Below are 20,847 nucleotides of genomic sequence, written 5' to 3' on the forward strand. Positions count from 1 at the left end.
TTTTTCATCTATTATCCTTTGAAGGGCTGGATTTGTGGAAAGATATTGTATAAATTTGGTTTTGTCTTGGAATATCTTGGCTTTACCATCTATAGTAATTGAGAGTTTTGCTGGGTATAGTAGCATGGGCTGGCATTTGTGTTCTCTTAGTGGTTGTATGACATCTTCCCAGGATCTTCTAGCTTTCATAGTCTCTGGTGAGAAGTCTGGTATAATTCTGATAGGCCTGCTTTTATATTTTACTTTACCTTTTTCTCTTACTGATTTTATCGTTCTTTCTTTGTTTTGTGCCTTTGGGGTTTTGACTCTTATGTGACAGGAGGAATTTCTTTTCTGGTCCAGTCTATTTGGAATTGTGTAGACCTTTTTATATGTTCATGGGTGTCTCTTTCTTAAGGCTAGGGAAGTTTTCTTCTATAATTTTGTTGAAGATAGTTACTGGCCCTTTAAGTTGGGAATCTTCACTCTTTCTATACCTATTATCCTTAGGTTTGGTCTTCTCATTGTGTCCTGGATTTCCTGGATGTTTTGGGTTAGGATCTTTTTGCATTTTCCATTTTTTTTCCTTTTGTAGGAGTGGAACTATTTTTGGCATTACTGGGGCTAGAACCCGGGACCTCTTGTATTTTAGGCAAGCATTTTCCATTTTCTTTGGCAATGATTTCTATGGTATCTTCTGCACCTGAGATTCTCTCTTCTATCTCTTGTATTCTGTTGGCGATGATTGCATCTATAACTCCTGACCTCTTTCCTAGGTTTTCTATCTACAGAGTTGTCTCCCTTTGTGATATCTTTATTGTTTTTACTTCCATTTTTAGATCCTGGATGGTTTTGTTCAACTCCTTCACTTGTTTCATTGTGTTTTCCTGAAACTCTTTAAGGGATTTTTGTGTTTCCTCCTTAAGGGCTTCTATGTGTTCTCCTGTATTTCTTTAAGGGAGTTATTTATGTCTTTCTTAAAGTCCTCTATCAGCATCATGAGATGTGATTTTTAAATCCACATCTTGCGTTTCCAGTGTGTTGGGGTATCCAGGGCTTGCTTTTCCCCCAGTCACCCTCAGGGTCATTTTGTGATTGGATTTCCCTGATTTCTTTAAGTGCTTCTAGGCCATTCAAGATTCCTCTATTTAGGAAATTTCCTTCTGTGCCAATGAGTTCATGGCTCTTTCCCACTTTCTCTTCTATTAGATTCAGTGTATCTGGTTTTACGCTGAGGTCCTTAGTCCACTTGGACTTGAGATTTGTGCAAAGTGATCAATATGGATCTATTTTTATTTTTCCACATAAAGACTACCAGATAGACCAGCACCATTTATTGAAGAGGCTTTTTTTTTTCATTATATCTCTTTGTCTTCTTTGTTAAAGATCAAGTGTCTACAAGTGTGTGGGCTTATTTCTGGGTCTTTAATTCTATTCCACTAATTGACCTGTCTATCTCTGTACCAATGCCATTTAGATTTTATCATTATCACTCTGTAGTATATCTTGAGGTCAGAGATGGTGACTACCCAAAAAGTTCTTTTATTGTTAAGAATTGTTTTCACTATCTTGGGTTTTATTTATTTATTTTTTTGTCCAGATGAAATTGAGAATTGTTCTTTCCATGTCTGTGAAAGACAATGTTGGAATCTTGATAGGGACTGCATTGAATCTATAGATTGCTTTTGGTGGGATGATTATTTTTACCATGTAAATCTACCAATCCATGAGGGTGGGAGATCTTTTTATCTTCTGAGGTCTTCTTCAACTTATTTTTTCAGGAATTTGAAGTTCTTATTGTACAGATATTTCACTTGCTTCTGAAGAGTTTCACAAAGATATTTTGTACTATTTGTGTCTGTTGTAAAGAATGTTGTTTCTCCCATTTCTTTTTCAGTCTTATTATATGTATAAAGGAATGTGCTCCACGATGGTCATAGTAGCCTTACTTGTAATAGCCAGAAGCAGGAAACTACTTAGATGTCCCACAATGGAAGAATGGATACAAAAAATGTGGTACATTTACACAATGGAATAACTCAGCTATTCAAAACAATGACTTTATGAACTCTGTAGGCAAAAGGATGGAACTAGAAAGTATCATCCTGAGTGAGGTAACTCAGACCCAAAGGGATATACATGGTATGCAATCACTAATAAGCAGATATTAGCCAAAAAGTAAATAATACCTATGATACAACTTACAGAATTTAAGAACTTAAACAAGCAGAAAGTTCCAGTGAGGATGCTTTAGTCCCATATATTAGGAGGAAGAAAATAATTACAGGAGGCAGAGAGGAGGAGTGGTTTGGGTGGGATAAGGAAGGAGGATTAAAGGGGGGTATTCCATGGCACGGAGCCAGGGGTGAGACAGGAGAGAAGCCTAGAGGGCCAGCAGAATGAATGAAAATATGCAGTCTTAGAAAGTGGGAGGTGAGGAGATTGTCTAGAAAGTACCAGTGACCTTGGAGGTGAGAAACTCTCTGGACTCAATGGGAGTAACCTTAATGAAATACCCAACAGTGGGGAGAGGGGATGTGAAGAGTCCACCTCCAGTGGATAGACAGAGCCTCAAGAGGGGTATGTTACCAACCCACAGTGAAAATTTCTAAACCTGTCTAGTAGAACTACAGGGATGTTGGCCGCCTTTTTCTGTCCAGCGGAAATAAGGAGGCAACAATGAGCTCTTCTCCATGCAGTTTAATCAGGAACCTTCATTTTTACTTCTTCTCTAGCTAGCTTCTTTTATATTCTTCTATATCTTCTTCTTACATCTTACTAGTTACATCTTTCTACTTTCTTCTTACTCTTATTTCCTACTTACATCTTACTTCTATTTTATTTCTATCCTTTACATCTTACTTCTATCCTTATTCTTACTTCTATCTCCTACATCTTACTTACTCCTATTCTTACATACATCTTACTTCTATATCTACATACTTACTCCTATCTACTACATCTTACTTACTATCTTTACATCTTACTTACTCCTATTCTTACATACATCTTACTTCTATATCTACATACTTACTCCTATCTATACAACTTACTTCTAATTATCTCCAGCCCCCAGCCCTTGTGGGTTAAATACTTTCCCTGGTCCCAATCATCATCGGCTACGTGGCAAAGCACAATAGGCTGCGGGAAATCATGCCAGCTTGCATCACAAACTAGAGGCACTCAGCTTTTCCAACTAAGGGCTTGTTTATCAATGCTCTCTGCTCTGGCCAGAGACCAGGTGTTCAATATATGTAGGGTGGCAGCTGCGGCTCCCCACACAGGGACAAAAAGGAAGAGACTTAGGAAAAGGTGGTCCAATGACCGGCCCAACTGGGGATGTACCTCATGGGGAGACACTAAGGCCTGACACTATTACTGATGCTATGATGTCCTAACAGACAGGAGCCTAGCACGGCTGTCCTCTGAAAGGCACAACCAGCAGCTCACTGAGGCAGAAGCAGATATTTATACCAAACCATTGGACTAAAATCAGGGTCCCTGTGGTTGAATTAGAAGGATGAAATAAGCAGAATTGGAGGACAACTCCATACAAAGACCAACAGTTTCAACTATTCCATACCCCAGGGAGCTGACCCAAGGCTCCTGATACATATATAGCAGAGGACTGTCTTGTCTGGCCTCTGTGGAAGAAGATATGCCTAATCCTCAAGAGGTATCAGGCCCCAGGGACGAGGTAGGTTTGGTGGTGTGGGAGCATTCTCTCAGAGACAGGGGGGAGGAGGAATGGGATGAATTTATTTAAAAAGAAATACCAAAAAACAAAACAACCCCCCAAAAGAAACAAACAACCAAACAACCAAAATAACACCTCCCCCAAACCCAACCAAACAAAAAACTTGGGTACATGACCATTCAGTGTACTTTTCCCCTCTAATATCCATAATGCAAATCACTTTCACTTTCATCTTACAAGCTCATTTAAACTATCCAAATGAACAAAACTAGGTAAAAATGGTTGTTAAATTTAAATAGGATCCCATAATTCTATTAGGCCAGTGCTAATAGAATTATGGCAGCTTCTAATCTATGTCTACTCTAAGGCTCAACTCCAAGGCAGTAATGCCATTGACTCTGAGGAGTCACTGCAACTTCCCTTCATAAAATGACATACCTAGCTCAGCTCAGCTTCACCTTGAGTGGAGGCAGGACATGCCAACCACCATGGTGGCTTATATGAGGCAGCAGATCATGGGAATCAGGTGTCAGCACACATGAACCCTGGCCTGGCACTCCAGAAGGCATTTAGGTCTGTGCTTCCCTCACAAGACTCTCATTATGTTTGAATATATTCCTTATCTCCTTCCAAATGACTTGCGTTTGCCTTGTATGGGTCTATTTTGCCCAGATTCTGTCACCCTCAAGGAATAAAGGATACAACTTAATCTTAATTTCTTTCTTTTTTTGAAAAATATTTTATTTAAAATAGATTTTTCTTTCATACAATACATTTCAACCAGAGTTTCTCCTCCTTCTACTCCCCACATATCCTCCTTATTTCCCATCTCCAATCTGTTTCCTTTCAGAAATGACAAGGACTTTCTGAAGAGAAAACATCCAAACAGGACAAACCAAAATGTGATAAGATGAGGTAAATGTCCTCATATCAAGGCTGGATGAGACAACCCAATAGGAGGAAAAGAGTACCAATAGCAGCCAAAAGAGTCAGAGACATTCCCAATCCCACTGTTAGGAGTCCCACTAGAAGACAAAGCTAACAGCTATAAAATGTAATTATAAGACCTAGTGCAGACCCTTTCAGGCCCCATACTTGTCATTTTGGTATCTGTGAGCCCATATATGCCCTGCTTCTTTGATTCAGTGGGCCATATTCTTTTGGTATCCTCCATTCCCTCTGAATCCTATCATCTTTTCTCCTTCTCTTCTGCATTGTGCCTCACTCTCCAAGGAGAGGAACCTGATGGAGAACTCCAATTCAGACATGTTCCATAACATGCATGGTTGTGGGTCTCTGCAACTACTCCTATGTGCTGCTAGAGGAAGCCTCTCTGATGATGACTAGTCAAGGTAATAATCTATGAACATAGCAGAATAACATTAGAATTTTCTTTTTGTCAGTTGTGTTTACTTCTACCCTAAGTCTCTGGGATATCCAGTTTCTATACAAGCAATGTTGAGCATGTGCTCCCTCTTTGAGCATGGGTCTCAGGTTAACCAGACACTTGGCCATTCACACAAGTTCTGCACCACCATTGCTCCAGCATATCTTGCAAGCAGGACAAATTATAGGTCAAAGGTTCTATGGCTGGATTGATGTCCAGGTTTTTGTTTCTATAGCCTACAGAGTAGCAAAGAGACTAGAAGATAATGGTGAAGGCTCATTGTAGCACCATCTTGCCCTCTTTAAGTTCAACGAGCTGTATGGATGTTGTCCTTGGCAATGGGGCCCCTTGCTATTTGTTGTGGAGAGCAACCATTTGTTCCAGCATCAGCTTGGGATGTTTGGGGATCTCCATGGGGCACCCATGCAACTCTGGCGCACTACTGGAAGACTTGCCTGACTACAAAGGATGGTCAGTTCAGACTCCATGTCCTCACTATTAAGAGTCCCCCACTGGGGTCACCTTCACAAATTCCAGGAAGTTTTCAATGCAGCAGGTTTTCATCCTAGCCCACAAATACCCCCTACCCAACTTCAGCTTTCTCTGCCTGTACTCAATCCCACCATCTCTTATCCCATACACCTGATTACTCCTGCTCATATTACTACCTGTACCTAGTTCACCCCCATCCCTAATCTACTCCTTTTCACTTTCCCCTGGAGATCCATGTGTCCCCTCTAGAGCAATTCTCTTTACCTAACGTCTCTGAGTCTACAGATTGTAACTTATTATTTACTTAATAGCTAATATACATTTATAAATGAATATATACTATACTTGTTTTTCTGGGTCTGGATTACCTCACTCTGGATGGGTTTTTTTTCTAGTTGCATACATTTGCCACAAATTTTCATAATATTATTGGTTCTGACAGTTTAGAAATACTTCATTGTGTAAATGTACCACACTTTCTTTACCCATTGTTTTGTTAAGAGACATCTAGGTTGTTTCTAGTTCTGGCTATTATGAATAAAGGAGCAATGAACATGGTTGAGCAAATGTCTCTGTGGTAAAATAGAGCATCTTTTGGGTATATACCCAAGAGTACTGCTGTATTAATTTCCTTAGTGATTGTACAAGTTGGTACTACCATATAAAGAGTATATATATTCTTTATATTTTAGAAATTAGTCCTTCATCAGATGCATACTTGATAAAATCTTTACCCATCCTATGGGCTGTCATTTTGTCCTATTGATGGTGTCTTTGCCCTACAGAAGTTTTTCAGTTTCATGAGATGCTATTTGCTTTTTTTAAAATCTTAGTTCCTGTGCTATCTTTATTCTTTGAAGAAAGCTGTCTATTGTGACAAAGCATTCAAGGTTATTCCCCATTTTCTCTTCTATCAGGTTGAGTGTGTCTGGATTTATCTTGAGGTCTTTGATCCACCTGTATTTGAGTTTTGTGCAGGGTGATTAAATATGGATCTATTTATATTCTTCTAAATGCAGAATCTAGTTTACCAGCACCATTACTTGAAGATGGTGTCTTTTTCTCCAGTATGTATTTCCAGTATCTTAAAAAAAAAAAAATCAGGTGTCCATTGGTATGTTGGTTTATGTCCAGGTCTTCAATTCTACTCCATTGTTGAACATGTCTGTTTTTATGCCAATAGCATGCAGTTTTTATGACTACAGCTTTGTAGTACAACTTGATAGCAAGGATACCCATACCTCTGGAAGTTCTTTCATTGTTCAGGGTTGTTTTAGCTATCCTAGATTTTTGGTTTTCCATAAGAAGGTGAGAATTGCTCTTTCAAGGTCTGTAAAAAAAATTGTGTTGGAATTTTGATGGGAATTAAACTGAATCTCTAGATTGCTTTTGGTAAGATAGTCACTTTTAATATGTTAATTCTGCTGATCCATGAGTATAAGAGATCTTACCATCTTGTATCAACTTCAATTTTTTTTTCTTCAAAGAAGTTAGGTCTTTCATTTGTTTGGATAGCGTTTATCCAAAATGTTTTATGTTGTTTAAACCTATTGTGAAGGGTGTTGTTTCCCTGATATTTTTATCAGTCCTTTTGTCATTTGTTTATAGGAAGTTTCTCATTATCAACATGTGAGGGTCAGTATGTGATTCTTTTACAAAAGTGCCAATACTAGTTTTTGGGGCATAGATGTTAAGAACTGATTTGTCTTCTTAGTGGCATTTTCATTTGATGAGTATGTAGTGTCTTTCCCCATCTCTTTTGATTAGTTTTAGATTGAAATATATTTTATTAGATATTAAAATATATACACCAGCTTTCTTTTGAGGTTCATTTGATTGGAATATCTTTTTCCAACTCTTTACCCTGAAGTACTCTTAATGTTGTTGTATATTTCTTATATGCAACAGAAGGATGGATCCTATTTTCCCATCCATACTGTTAGTTCATGTCATTTAATTGGGGAATGAAAACCATTGATATTGAAAGATATCAATGACCAACAACTGTTAATTCCTGTTTGTTGTTGTCATTGGTGGTGGTAGTGGTAGTAGTGGTACTTTGTGTTTATGTGTATGTGTGTTTCTCTTCTGTTTTTGCTGTTGTAACAATAGTTATTTATTTTCTGTGTTCTCATGGCTGTAATTAACCTTGGTGGATTGGAGTTTTCTTTCTAGCATCTTATATAGGAATAGATTTACAGAAAGATATTATTTAACTTTGACTTTATCATGAAATATATTATTTTCTCCATCTGTGGTTATTTAAAGTTTTGCTGGGTATAGTAGTCCAGGCTGGCATCTGTGTCTCTTAAGACTCTGCAGTGCATCTGTACAAGCCCTTATGGCTTTTAGAATCTCCACTGAGAAGTCAGTTGTAATTCTAATAGGTATTTCTTTATATGTTGCTTGGTTTTTTTCCTTGCAGCTTTTACTATTCTTTGTTTGTTCTGTGTATTTAGTGTTTTTCTTATTATGTGGTAAGGTCAATTTTTCCCCCAATTTTCTGTTCCAATCTATTTGGTGTTCTATAAGTTTCTTGTATCATTAGAGGCTTCATTTTTTTTTCATATTGTATCAGATTTCCTGGTTGCTTTTTGTCAAGAATTGTTTAAAATTTATTTGCTTCTTTATTTATCTGTTTGTTTGGTTTTAGTTTTCCAAGACAGGGTTATCCATCTACCTCTGCCTCCTGAGGACTGGGATAAAGATGTGGACCTGTCCGACTGTGTCAGGAATTTTCTTTGACAGATGTATTCATTTTCTCTATTATACCTTCAATGCCTGAGATTCTCTCTTTCATCTTTTGAATTCCATTGGCGAAGCTTACATTTCTAAATTTTTCATTTCCAGAGTTCTTTCAATTGGGTTATCTTTATTGCTTTAATTTCCATTTTTAAGACTTGAACAATTTTATTTGTATCTTTCAACTTTTTTTTTTTGCTTTCTTTAAGGATATATTTATTTCCTCTTTAATAAACTATTATCTTCGTGTAGTTGAATAATGTAGTTTTAAGTTCTTTTTTGTGTACTTCAGTTATGTTGGACTATTGAGGGTCTGCTGTGGTAGGATAGCTGGGCTCTAATGGAGACATATTGCCCTAGCTGTTATTGATTATATTCTTATGGTGATGTTTAAGCATCAGGGTTTGGAGTGATTATTAGGTCTAAGTGCTTATTTATGAGTTTATCTTTATTGGGTAGATGTTTTGTTTCTTGGTTTCTGTTTCCTCTCTGGATTTTCAGAAAGTGTGTTGGCTGTGTGTTGTCTGTTTTATTGGGATGATGTGTTCACAGGTAGTATTAGCTGGTGTTAGAGACTGGGATTGGGGATGGGGGGCAGAGTAGGGGTGTGGGTAGGATGTAGTGGGGAGTGTGGTAGGGGGCTGGCCTGTGGGATCTACATGAGGTATGGATTGGGGATGAGAGGCTTCAGCTGGGCTTCTGTTGCAGTGCTAGGGATGAACTTGAGAATGGGCTTTGGAAGAACAGAGTGAATGAAGAAAGTCTACCGGACAGCCTACCTGGAGTTCTGACAGGCATGACCAATGCACAAATCTTAATTTGAATATATGCTGATAAAGCTGATTATTAAAAATAATATTTTCACATCTAATGATGATGAAATTCATGCTAATAATTTTAAACCTCTTGATAATTCTTAGAATAACATTTACTAACAAATATAAAAATACCATGACATATTAGGAGAGTGATGGCAGAAAGAAATTTTTTGGTTTTTGATCAAAGGTTCTAATTTCCATTTTCAGATTAGGTAGCTGATCTCTGCTGAAATGTAAGAAGATTGTCTTTGTAGTATTGGAAGCAAATTTATAAACAGTCATGAGAAGATTAGGGCAGGGAGCTTCAGATGTGTCTTTTATTTGTTTTGTTTTGCTCTTTATTTTTTTTAAGCAGCTGCCACACAGGATGATATTCTCTTCTTCATCTTATTAACTACTTAGCCACTCATCACCCATGATTAAATAAAATGCTACTTCATGTAAGGCTTGTGTGTAGATCAAATTTGATCTAACCACTAGATGTGAAATAGTTTTGTCAATAAATCAGTGATTCTGCTGCCTCAATAGCCATAATGGAATTTTCATCATGTCTAGTATAGGATTTATGTCTTATTATATTCACAAAATACTTAAAGTATTGTGTTTTCCTAAGTAATTTTGAATGATTGTGACCTTTCTTCTTATTGTCTCCATAGCCCTGACAGCTTATATATATTTAAATATAAAAGACAAATTCACTTCTAAAAGATGAGATTAGATAAATAAATTGATTCCCTGTTTTCCTTTGGCCATGGCCCACCTACTCAGGGTTCTATTTATAAAGCTAGCTTGGCATGTAATTTGGTTGCTTAATGGAATGGAGGTGAATAGCAAGTGGCTCCATTGTAAAATAATCACGTAGAAGATGGATGAAGGAGAATGTTTGGTTTCAAGAATTTCTGCACTATTAGTTCCTTGGGTAATACATCTTAACTTCTTTCAATGAATATTGTGCCACCATTATCTTACACATTTTCATTCTTGTAAAGTGCCATTTTTCCAGCCAAGACTGACATACTACATAGACATTTCGTAATAAAACAACTGACAAGATACACTTTTAGTCTCAAATGTGGCACCAGCAAGGTTGTGCTGTGTCAATATACTCTAACTGGGTTGCATTTTAAGGAGTTACTGCTGATCTACAACTTTATGTTACTTTTGTGCTATTGAAGATAAATTAATCTCATTTATAAACCAACCATTAACATTCCTGTTGCAGATGAAATTCAAGAATGAAAGACTGAAGGAGACTTCAGTAATGATAAAATTATACTCCTTTTAGAAATCTATATGTAAGATTTTAGTAATCTCCCTCATGTATATGGGCACAAGTTATATGCATGTGTATTTGTGTGTATATGCCCACATGTGCATTTATAATTTAATACTTTATATATTAATTAGTGAGGGTAGTGATGCCAAACTTCCACAGAGCTCTTTTTTTCTCTGACAAGGTAAATGCGTATATTGTTAATAAGGATTCCAAGGTATGCAGAATCAGCCTTGTTTTGTTTCATAAAATTATTTAGATAGAGTTCTTGTAGAAGCCACTGGCAAGAAAGACTAGGGATGAGGTTTAGTTAATCTAGATTCAAATAAACTGGACTTTGATTCCTTGTTCTAAGAATTCAAAGCCCTGACTTTTATCTTTGGACAAGCAGCTCCCTTGGAACCTTCCCATATTACCACTCCATATTCTCCTTCAAATTGATTGATTCTATTTTTATTTTTTCTTACATATATATTCCCAAATATAACTTGTTATGTCCATATAATGTTGTGTGTATACATGTTTTCAGTGCTGAGTGTTTGTCACCAACCAATTGGTGTGTTCTTCGCTCCACAGCTTTACTCAGTTGCCTGTAGCTCTTTGTGTAGGGCTTTTCCTTCATGGGGTTCAGTTCAGCTAATGTTTCAGTGGTCTGGTTGGTGAGAATTTATGGGTACAGCTTTTGTTGTTACAGGACAGTCTCCTAGAAAAGTCTATGATCCTAAGTAATGACTCTTACTGTCTCTTCACTCCATCTTTGAATTTTATTTTATTTTATTTTATTTTATTTGGTAAAAAAATTCCTGAAATTAAATAATGGTAATGATTTGCACAACCATTATGTTAAAAGCCACTGAATTGTCCACTTTGAAGTGATTAATTTTAGATTCTTGAAATTATAGTTTCATAAAAAGAAGAAAACGATAATGACATCAAAGGCTAAGTTCTTCATAGTAGGAGACTCTAAGACAGTTCCTTTCTTACTTCTTAGTTGCTGTATAATTTGATAGTATTTAAAGGGGACCTGACTTTATTATAGAGGTCAATGGCTGACTTAGAGAAGATATAAGTTCTTCTGATTCTTCTTCTGAAAGGATTCAATGTAGTTTTCCTTTCTTGGACCTGGAATGCTACATGACTTGCTTTTACCAAGATACTCAGGGTATGTGAGAGTTCTACACTAGGGCCTCCTATCTTTACTGTGGCCTCCATCTTTACTGTGACCTCCTATCTTTACTGTGACCTCCTATCTTTACTGTGGCCTCTATCTTTACTGTGGCCTCCTATCTTTACTGTGGCCTCTATCTTTACTGTGGCCTCTATCTTTACTGTGGCCTCTATCTTTACTGTGGCCTCTATCTTTACTGTGGCCTCTATCTTTACTTTCTTAGGTGACTGGTGGTAAGTAAGCAAACTGAAGGAAAGTACATCACTGAGAACAGCTCCAGCCTCCAGGTCATCATAATGTCTTTGCTAGTGGCATGGATAGCAGCTTGAGCTTTGTAGAAATGAGCTGAGTGCAAATTGTCTGTTAAATATATAATTACTTGAAATAATCAAATTTGCAGTTACTATATTTTAGTAAAATAGATATCATTGCTTAGTGGAAATTGTTGATGAGCGCATTACTTTTGTTTTCTTTTCCTTCCTTCCTTCCTTCCTTCTTTCCTTTTCTTCCTTTCTTTCTCTCTCATTCTTTCTTTCTTTCTTTTCTTCCTTTCTTTGTGTCTTTCTTTTCCTTCCTTCTTTCTTTCCTATCTTTCTTTCTTTCTTTCTTTCTTTCTTTCTTTCTTTCTTTCTTTTCTTCCTTTCTTTATGTCTTTCTTTTCCTTCCTTCTTTTCTTTCTTTCTTTCTTTCTTTCTTTCTTTCTTTCTTTCTTTCTTTCTTTCTTTTCTTCCTTTCTTTCTGTCTTTCTTTTTCTTCCTTTTCTCTTTCCTTCCTTTCTTTTTCTTTCCTTCTTTCTTTTTACTTTCTTTTACTTTTTTTCCTGCACTATATTCTTACTTACTTTCCAGCACTATATACTTACTTTTACTTTCTTTTTACTTTATTTTCCAGCACTATATTCTAATGAATTAATGACCTATCTACTTGTACAAAGCTCAAGTACAAGTGGATCACGGACCTCCACATAAAACCAGATACACTGAAACTAATAGAAAAGAAAGTAGGGAAGAGCCTCAAGCACATAGGCACAGGGGAAATTTTCCTGAACAGAACACCAATAGCTTATGCTCTAAGATCAAGAATTGAAAAATGAGACCTCATAAAATTGCGAAGCTTCTGTAAGGCAAAAGACACTGTCAATAGGACAAAATGGCAACCAACAAATTGGGAAAAGATCTTTACCAATCCAATATCTGATAGAGGGCTAATGTCCAATATATACAAAGAACTCAAGAAGTTAGACTCCAGAGAACCAAATAACCCTATTAAAAATGGGGTACAGAGCTAAACAAAGAATTCTCAACTGAGGAATACTAAATGGCTCAGAAGCACCTAAAAAAATGTTCAACATCCTTAGTCATCAGGGAAATGCAAATAATCAAAACAACCCTGAGATTCTACCTCACACCAGTTAGAATGGCTAGGATAAAAAACTCAGGTGACAGCAGATGCTGGAAAGGTTGTAGAGAAAAAGAAACACTCCTTCAATGATGGTAGGATTGCAAGCTGGTACAACCACTCTGGAAATCAGTTTGGCAATTCTTCCAGAAATTGGACATTATACTACCAGAAGACCCAGCTATACCACTCCTGGACATATACCCAGAAGATGCTACAACATGTAATAAGGACACATGTTCCACTATGTTTATAGTAGCCAGAACCTGGAAACAACCCAGATGTCCCTCAACAGAGGAATGGATACAGAAAATGTGGTATATCTACACAATGGAGTACTACTCAGCTATTAAAAAACAATGAGTTTATGAAATTCTTAGGCAAATGGATAGATCTGGAGAATATCATCCTGAATGAGGTAACCCAGTCACAAAAAAACACCCATGGTATGCACTCTCTCATAAGTGGATCTTAGCCTAGAAGATTGGAATACACAAAGTACAATCCACAAAACACAAGAAACTCAAGAAGAAGGAAGACCAAAATGTGGATACTTCATTTCTTTATAAAAGAGGGAACAAAATACCCATGGAAGGAGTTGTAGAGACTAACTATGGAGCAGAGACTAAAGGAAGGACAATTCAGAGACTGCTCCACCTGGAAATCCTTCCCATATTCAATCATCAAATCCAGACACTATTGTGGATGCCAGCAAGTGCTAGATGACAGGAGCCTGATATAGCTATCTCCTGAGAGGCTCTGAAAGTACCCGACTAATCCAGAAGTAGAGGCTCACAGCCATCCATTGGACTGTGTACAGGATCCCCAATGAGAGAGCTAGAGAAAGGATACAAGGAGCTGAAGGACTTGCAGCCCCTTAGGATGAACAACAATATGAACTAACTAGTACCCTCAGAGCTCCCAGGGACTAAACCACCAACCAAAGAGTAAACATGGTGGGATTAATGGCTCCAGCAGCATATGTATAGCAGAGGATGGCCCAGCACAGAGGCCCTTGGGTCTGTGAAGGTCTATGCCCCAGTGTAGGGAAATGCCAGGACCAGTAAGCAGGAGAGGGTAGGTGGTGAGTAGGGGGAGGAGGAAGGGAACAAGGGTTTGTTTTTGTTTTTGTTCTTGTTTTTTTTTGGAAGGGAATCCTGGGAAAGGAGATATTGTATGACATGTAAATAGAGAAAACATGTAATAAAAATAAAATACCAATCTGTAAGAGCATAGCATTCTCCAAAAGACTTCACATATGGGTCTACATGAGCACTTGGTCTAGTATCCTGAGAGAAAGATGTTTTTATTCCCCAATTCAGTAGAATATCATTTAAGACCCTGGTATCTTAACCAGGGTCTGCAAGATAATAAATAGTAGCAGCATTTATTTTCAGTTTATTTATTTGGGTTATTGCCATATGTGTCTTCATCCTAATTATATATAAAAGCAATTTTGGTAATTGGTTACTTAATTTTTATCTAACAGTTCTGGTTACTTTGCAGTGTCACTTTGGGATAACCCACTGCTACCACTATCCTTCACTATTGCTGTTATTAGACACCAAGCACTCCATTAGTTCTTGAATCTTTTTAATAATCAGGTAAAAGTTTCAGGTTTGAAATTCTAAGGAAGACATTGAAGAGGGATGCCTTTCTGTGGTAATAAGTCAGAAGAGTTCTACCTCCATGAGCAGAAAGATAGATAGAAAAGGCATTTGCAGGGCTCTAAAGAAGGTCCTGGCCTCCACACCACAGACAAACTGCATGGCAGGAGCTGTAAGGAGAAAGCAGTGTTGAAGGCATGATTCTTGTAGGAGTCTGGTCTGGATTCTAACAATGGCTAGTTCCCAAACACTGAACTAGATGCAATTTATTCTGCATGATAGTTAACATTGCCATTGGGTATATCTAGCAATATATTAGATGAATAAACTAGATAATTATTTAACTCATTTTTATATATTTTTTAAAAGGATAATGATTTTCTAAGCACAGGAGTTATGACAATGAAAAAAAAAAAAGAAAGAAAGATCTTTCTTTTACAGACTGTATGAAAGAAAACCAAATCTATAGACTGCAGACTATGGAGAAATGTTAAACCAGATGAGGCTAGACAGGACAGTAGTGTCCGGTATTGTAGTGCTAATTAAGGAAGTCAAATTATGATTTAGAGCCAGAAGATTTTAACTAACCTATTGAGGTTCTTTGAAAAGGAAAGTTGTTTTTAAAAATGTCCCAAATCAGGCAAGATTGACGACTTCTTCACATACTTGCTCTGCTTTCATTAGTCACACATCATCATTTCAAGTGAGTTGGCCTTTGACCTGTGTCAGATACCAAGGGAGTAAAAGTTGTAAGCAATCTGCACAGAACACACTGACATTTCGATGGCATTATTTGTCATTAAATGGTGCTGTGGGCTGTATGTATTCCTGTCTACTGCAAAAAGCTGAATAGCATTTGAGATTGTGATCCTACATAGTATTATGGATATCAGAAAGCCATTATACTGGCAACTCTGTTAGAATAGAAAATGAGTCAAGGGCAGAATTAAAGAAGATAAAGGCAAAAAGAAAGAAAGAAGGCCAACAGCTACAGCAGCGGTGAGGAGAGGGATTGATTATGGCTTGTACTGAGGTGGTAGCAATATTACTGTTAGGATGAAAATTCTGGCAGGACTTTTAAACTGGAACCAATAGCCTACATTACTGAATTCGGGAGTAAGAAAGAGTGCAGTCAAAGTAAGCTTCAAATTTGGGAAGGCTGAACAACTGGAAATTGTTGTTGACTTCACTGTGATAAAGAAACTTGTGACAGGTGGTCAGGAATGAGGGCTATGATAGAGATTCTGTGATGTCTATTTAGTCTGTTGGTGGAAGTACCATTCTATAGGAAGGGCATAACTTTATGCTACAGACTTATGTTTTAGAGTCTTAATGGATAGGTGGGATTAAAGCATGAACGGACTGAGTATTGAAGTTACCTTGTATAGACAGGAGACCAAAATCCAAATATTAAGTAATAAACTCTGTGGACTGCAATGTGTAATGGTTCTGGATCTGAAGACTTAGCAGTGGAACCACAAATCAAGATACTGATATGTCACCAGAAGATCCAGTAGAGAAGGTTATCTAAAGAGCAGAAGAAAAATGATGGTGGATAAAATGTATCAAGAAAGCTGAATAGCCAGATGTGTCACTTCTGATAGGACAAGTTGGATGGTAATACAAAACCGGGTCACTGGAATTCAGCAACATGAAAGTTCTGTGTGGACACAAGAAGAGAAGTTTGAAACAAGTGGTAGGAAAAACATATGCACATCTGCCTGCACTCAGCAATGGGAGGTCATTTTAAAGTAGAAATAAAGTGACTCCATTGTTTTGATTGGTTCTAATAGATCCAGGAGACATGGGGAAGTAAGCAAGGAAAATGTAGACCTTAAAGCAAATTTTAGGTCAAGGAGGTGTAACAGTGGAGGACAGAACACTTGCATAGCATTACTGAGGGTCTAGATTTAATCAGAACACTGTAGTAAGTAAATAAATACAAGCATAAATAAACTCGTAATAGAAAAATTTAAAACTATGTGGCTCTAATATATGATTTTCATTTGATTATACTTAGTTGACAATTTTATATCACATATTTATGAGATACATGTGGTAGTTTGATGTAGATTTACATGTAGACTAACTGAATGAAGCTAATGAATAAATCCTTATTAGCTTCATTTAAGTATATGCTTCCTTATTCCCACATGCTAGAGTTATTTGAAATTTTAATTCTTAGGAAGAAAATGCCAATAGTTAGATGCTGATAAAATGACCCACCGAAAATATCAGAAATGCAGAAGTGAGAAAGATGAGTGGTTAGCCCAGTGAACTAGTGAACACACAGTTAATTCTGCCTATGCTTTGTGACATAGTTCCTTGGTGCATTAATCAATATAGTAGCCTACAATCATCTAAACTCCAACTCCAGGGGAATTCAATAATCTCTTCTGGACCCCAAAGGCACTAGGGATACATGTAGTGTACATATTTATATGCAGGCAGAACACTCATACACATCAAATAAATAAATAAATAAATAAATAAATAAATAAATAAATCTTTTTTTAAAAAAATGAATTGACCCATAAAGGATTTTCTTATAGAAGATTTTGAAGTCATAAATTTAGCAATTATAAATCTTAGGGATGAGAAAGTGAGGAGCTACAGATGAGAATGAGAACATAGGATTACTACTATCCACCTCAGTGGTCACAGTCTGGAGAGCTGGCTCAGTGATTAAGAGTACTTGGTGCTAGTCCAGAGGTCCTGAGTTCCAAGCAACCACATGATGGCTTACAACCATCTATAGTGGGGTCTGATGCTCACTTTTGTCATACAGGCAAACATGTAAATAGAGTATTCGTATAATTAATTCGTTTAAAAAAATAGCATCGGTACTTTATTGCCCTTTTATAATCTTGTTTTCAAAATGTACTTTGCTATTAGTGGGGCAGACAGATAGCAATATGTATAAAATGATTATGAGCAAATATGTTTGGTGTGTGTAAAAAATATGTCAAAACAAAATCAATTATTTTCCATAATTTACAAGCACTAATAAATAGTTTTAAGATATGTTTGTATGTATAAAGAAAAGAAAAAGAGAATTTTTAATGTAGCATTTCTCTTTTTAGATGATCAACTTTGTTGCCACTGGCAGATTGATCTGTGTGTGTGTCAAGGTCTACCATTTCCCCTAAAATGTACCAGATCCTCAATAATATTTGATTGAAAAGATGAGTGAAAAAGGTTTATTCCACGATCCCTTTTAGATTCATTTCTTGATACGTTCCTACTGTAAAATAATTGATGCCGTTCCTTTATATATTTCTAATATCCTGAAAATAATTTTATTATGAGAATTGATGCTTCAATTTAAATTATTAAACACTGACTGCTTATTGTGCATGAAGCATTATTGTAGCAACTGGGAGTAATTAACTTCACTCTGCATCAACCCTAGGAGATGATTTCCCTCATTATTGAGACATAATCTTTTGTGAGTCACACAGTTGGAAAAAAAGCAGTGATTTTACTCCCTGTCCCAAGCAGGTTTTTGTTATACTCTTCTACTCTTGACTAGGTGCTCTTAAGGACAGGTTTAACCAATACAGTAGTAAAACCAAAGGAGAATGATGGCAATTATGTAAGGTGGTAATGAGCTTAGTATTGCCATGTAACTTATTCATATATATGATTCACTGCATTAAAACACAGCACAATGCCCTTGTCTACAGCTAAGGAAAAGGAATTTGATTTGAAAGGACAAATAGCACTGTGAGTTTTATTATAAAGGTTGTAGCTAGATGATGAGTCTTTATCATTTTAATATGTCTTGTGCTATCATAGCAAAATAACTTGCATTCAGCAAGTACTTCTGCACATTTCAACACTTCTCATTCTTTATTCTCTTTTCATAGATGGTGATGCTTAAAATTGTGTAATGACTTCCCAGTTTTTCAAAATTAGACCCTGTAGGAATAAGGAGTTACAAGTGATTGCCTAATGAAACAATTTCCATCATATTTAAAGGTTGGAGTATTCTAATTAGAAAGAAAGGCAGTAAAATGTAGTTTAAATTAAAAGAAATTTTGTACATCATTTAAATGTCTGTTTCTGCACTAGACTATAAACCTTATATCCTTCACACATCAGGAAAGCTCTTATAAAATTTAAAACTAATATTCTATAGAGCATAAATGATTATGGTTCAGATACTATAGCATGTATTTTTGAGCAAATATCATTTCATAATATGATCTTTATGAATTTTCCCATTAAAGACATAACACTTTAAAAATGATTTCTTTGCCAACCCTTGTCACTTTAGCTCCATTCACCGTCTCCTTTGCAGGCTCTGTCTCCACGCAAATGTACAATATAATGAAAATTTTCAAGACTATCCTACATTTTTTTCTCTTTCAAAGAGACATTATGAAAACTCAAATGTCTTCAAAGCCAGCAAGTAATAAAAATGTGTTAAAGATCCTGGTAGAAAAGAGAGAAAACTGTTAAACTGGAAAATGTATTTCATATCTAAATATTCTTAAATTCAGAATAACTTAAAATATTTGGCTGATAAGATACAAAATCAATCCTCCCTGCTAGCTTCAGTTTGAAGCTATTCTTCACCCTCTTTCTCTTCAGGAAATCCAACTTATGCTTTTAGCCTCATTTACCATATGGCTAATGACTCTCATTTATTCAGATCTGCGCTTGTTCTACATATTTTTACATTCATCTGACCATGTAACATTTTCAATAAGATTTCCAAAAGTCAACATATCTGCGTACAAATATCACCTTCGAATATAATTGTCTTTTTAAAAAAATATTTATTTGTGATTATAATAGTACAAACAATATACCATCTCTCCTCCCCTCTTCTACCTCCAAACCATCCCGTCTACATTTTGTTCTTTTTCAAATTCAGAGCATCCATTTTCATTAATTGCTACTACTACTACTACTACTACCACCACTACTACTACTACTACTACTGCTACCACCACTACTACTACGTCTCTCTCTCTCTCTCTCTCTCTCTCTCTCTCTCATACACACACGCATACACACACACACACACACACACACACACACACACACAACCTACTCAGTCTGTAGAATGTTATTTGTACATATGTTTTCAGGGTTGACCATTTGGTGTTAGGTAGCCAATTTGTGTGTATTTCCTTAGGAAAGACTATTTCTCTCTCAGCATTTCTAGTTGCCCATAGTTTTTTTTTTTGTAGGGTTGAGGCCTCATGATCTTTCCACCGTTCCTATTAGCATGACTGCTGTTGTCCTTGTTCAGCTTATGCAATGGCAGCAAAATTTGTATGATTTTTTTTTTTGTGTGTCTTTTCTTATATTTCTAGGAGACACAACATCACAGAAAACTCCCCAATCCTCTGGCTCTTAACAATCTTCTGCCCCCTCTTCTGCAATGATCCCTGAGCCTTCGCTTTGTGAGTTGTATTATAAATGTGTCTGCTTTAGAGGAGGAGAAAGATCCATACAAAGGAAAGAGAGAAGAGGGTAATGTAAGAATAAAGATGTCTGAAAAGTCATAAAGAAGCATACTATTAACTATAAACTATAACTAAAATATCTATACTAAATATAAGTGAGTATGGTGATTTGAATAGAAATGATCCCCATAGCCTCATGTGTATGAATGCTTGGTGCATAGGGAGTGACACTATTAGGTGTGACCTTGTTGAAATAGGTGTGGCCTTATTGGAGAAAGTGTGTCACTGTACAGGCAGACTTTGAGGTCTTATATGCTCATGCTAAGCCTAGTATAGCAGTCCCCTCTGTCTGTAGACCAAGATATAGAACTTTCAGCTCATTCTCCAGTATCATATCTGACTGCATTCTGCTATGTTTCCTACCATGACAATAATAGCCTCTGAATCTATAAGTCAGACCCAATTAAATTTTTTTTCTTTATAAGAGTTGTGATTTGATGGTGTCTCTTCACAGCACTACAACCCCAATTATGACAGTTGATATATATATATATATATATATATACATATACATATACATATATGCATATAATTTATATATATGCAATATAAATTAAAGTTTCCTATCCAGCCCTATAATGCCCCTTCAAAGCCAAAGACCATCTAAGAAATACCTCCAACACAAGGCATGAGAAACTCTTCATTGAGTTGTTGGTAGGGTTGTCAAAAAAACACCTTTCTTTTCCTTTTAATATACAAAAGGTTTCATAGCCTCTAGAACCAGTGCCTTGTTTAATCATTTCATTTTTATTTGTATGGTTGCGTGTATGTGTATGTGAGTGTGTGTGTGTGTGTGTGCTCATGCA

The sequence above is a fragment of the Mastomys coucha genome, unplaced genomic scaffold (assembly GCF_008632895.1).
Source record: "Mastomys coucha isolate ucsf_1 unplaced genomic scaffold, UCSF_Mcou_1 pScaffold15, whole genome shotgun sequence".
NCBI classification, from domain to species: Eukaryota; Metazoa; Chordata; class Mammalia; order Rodentia; family Muridae; genus Mastomys; species Mastomys coucha.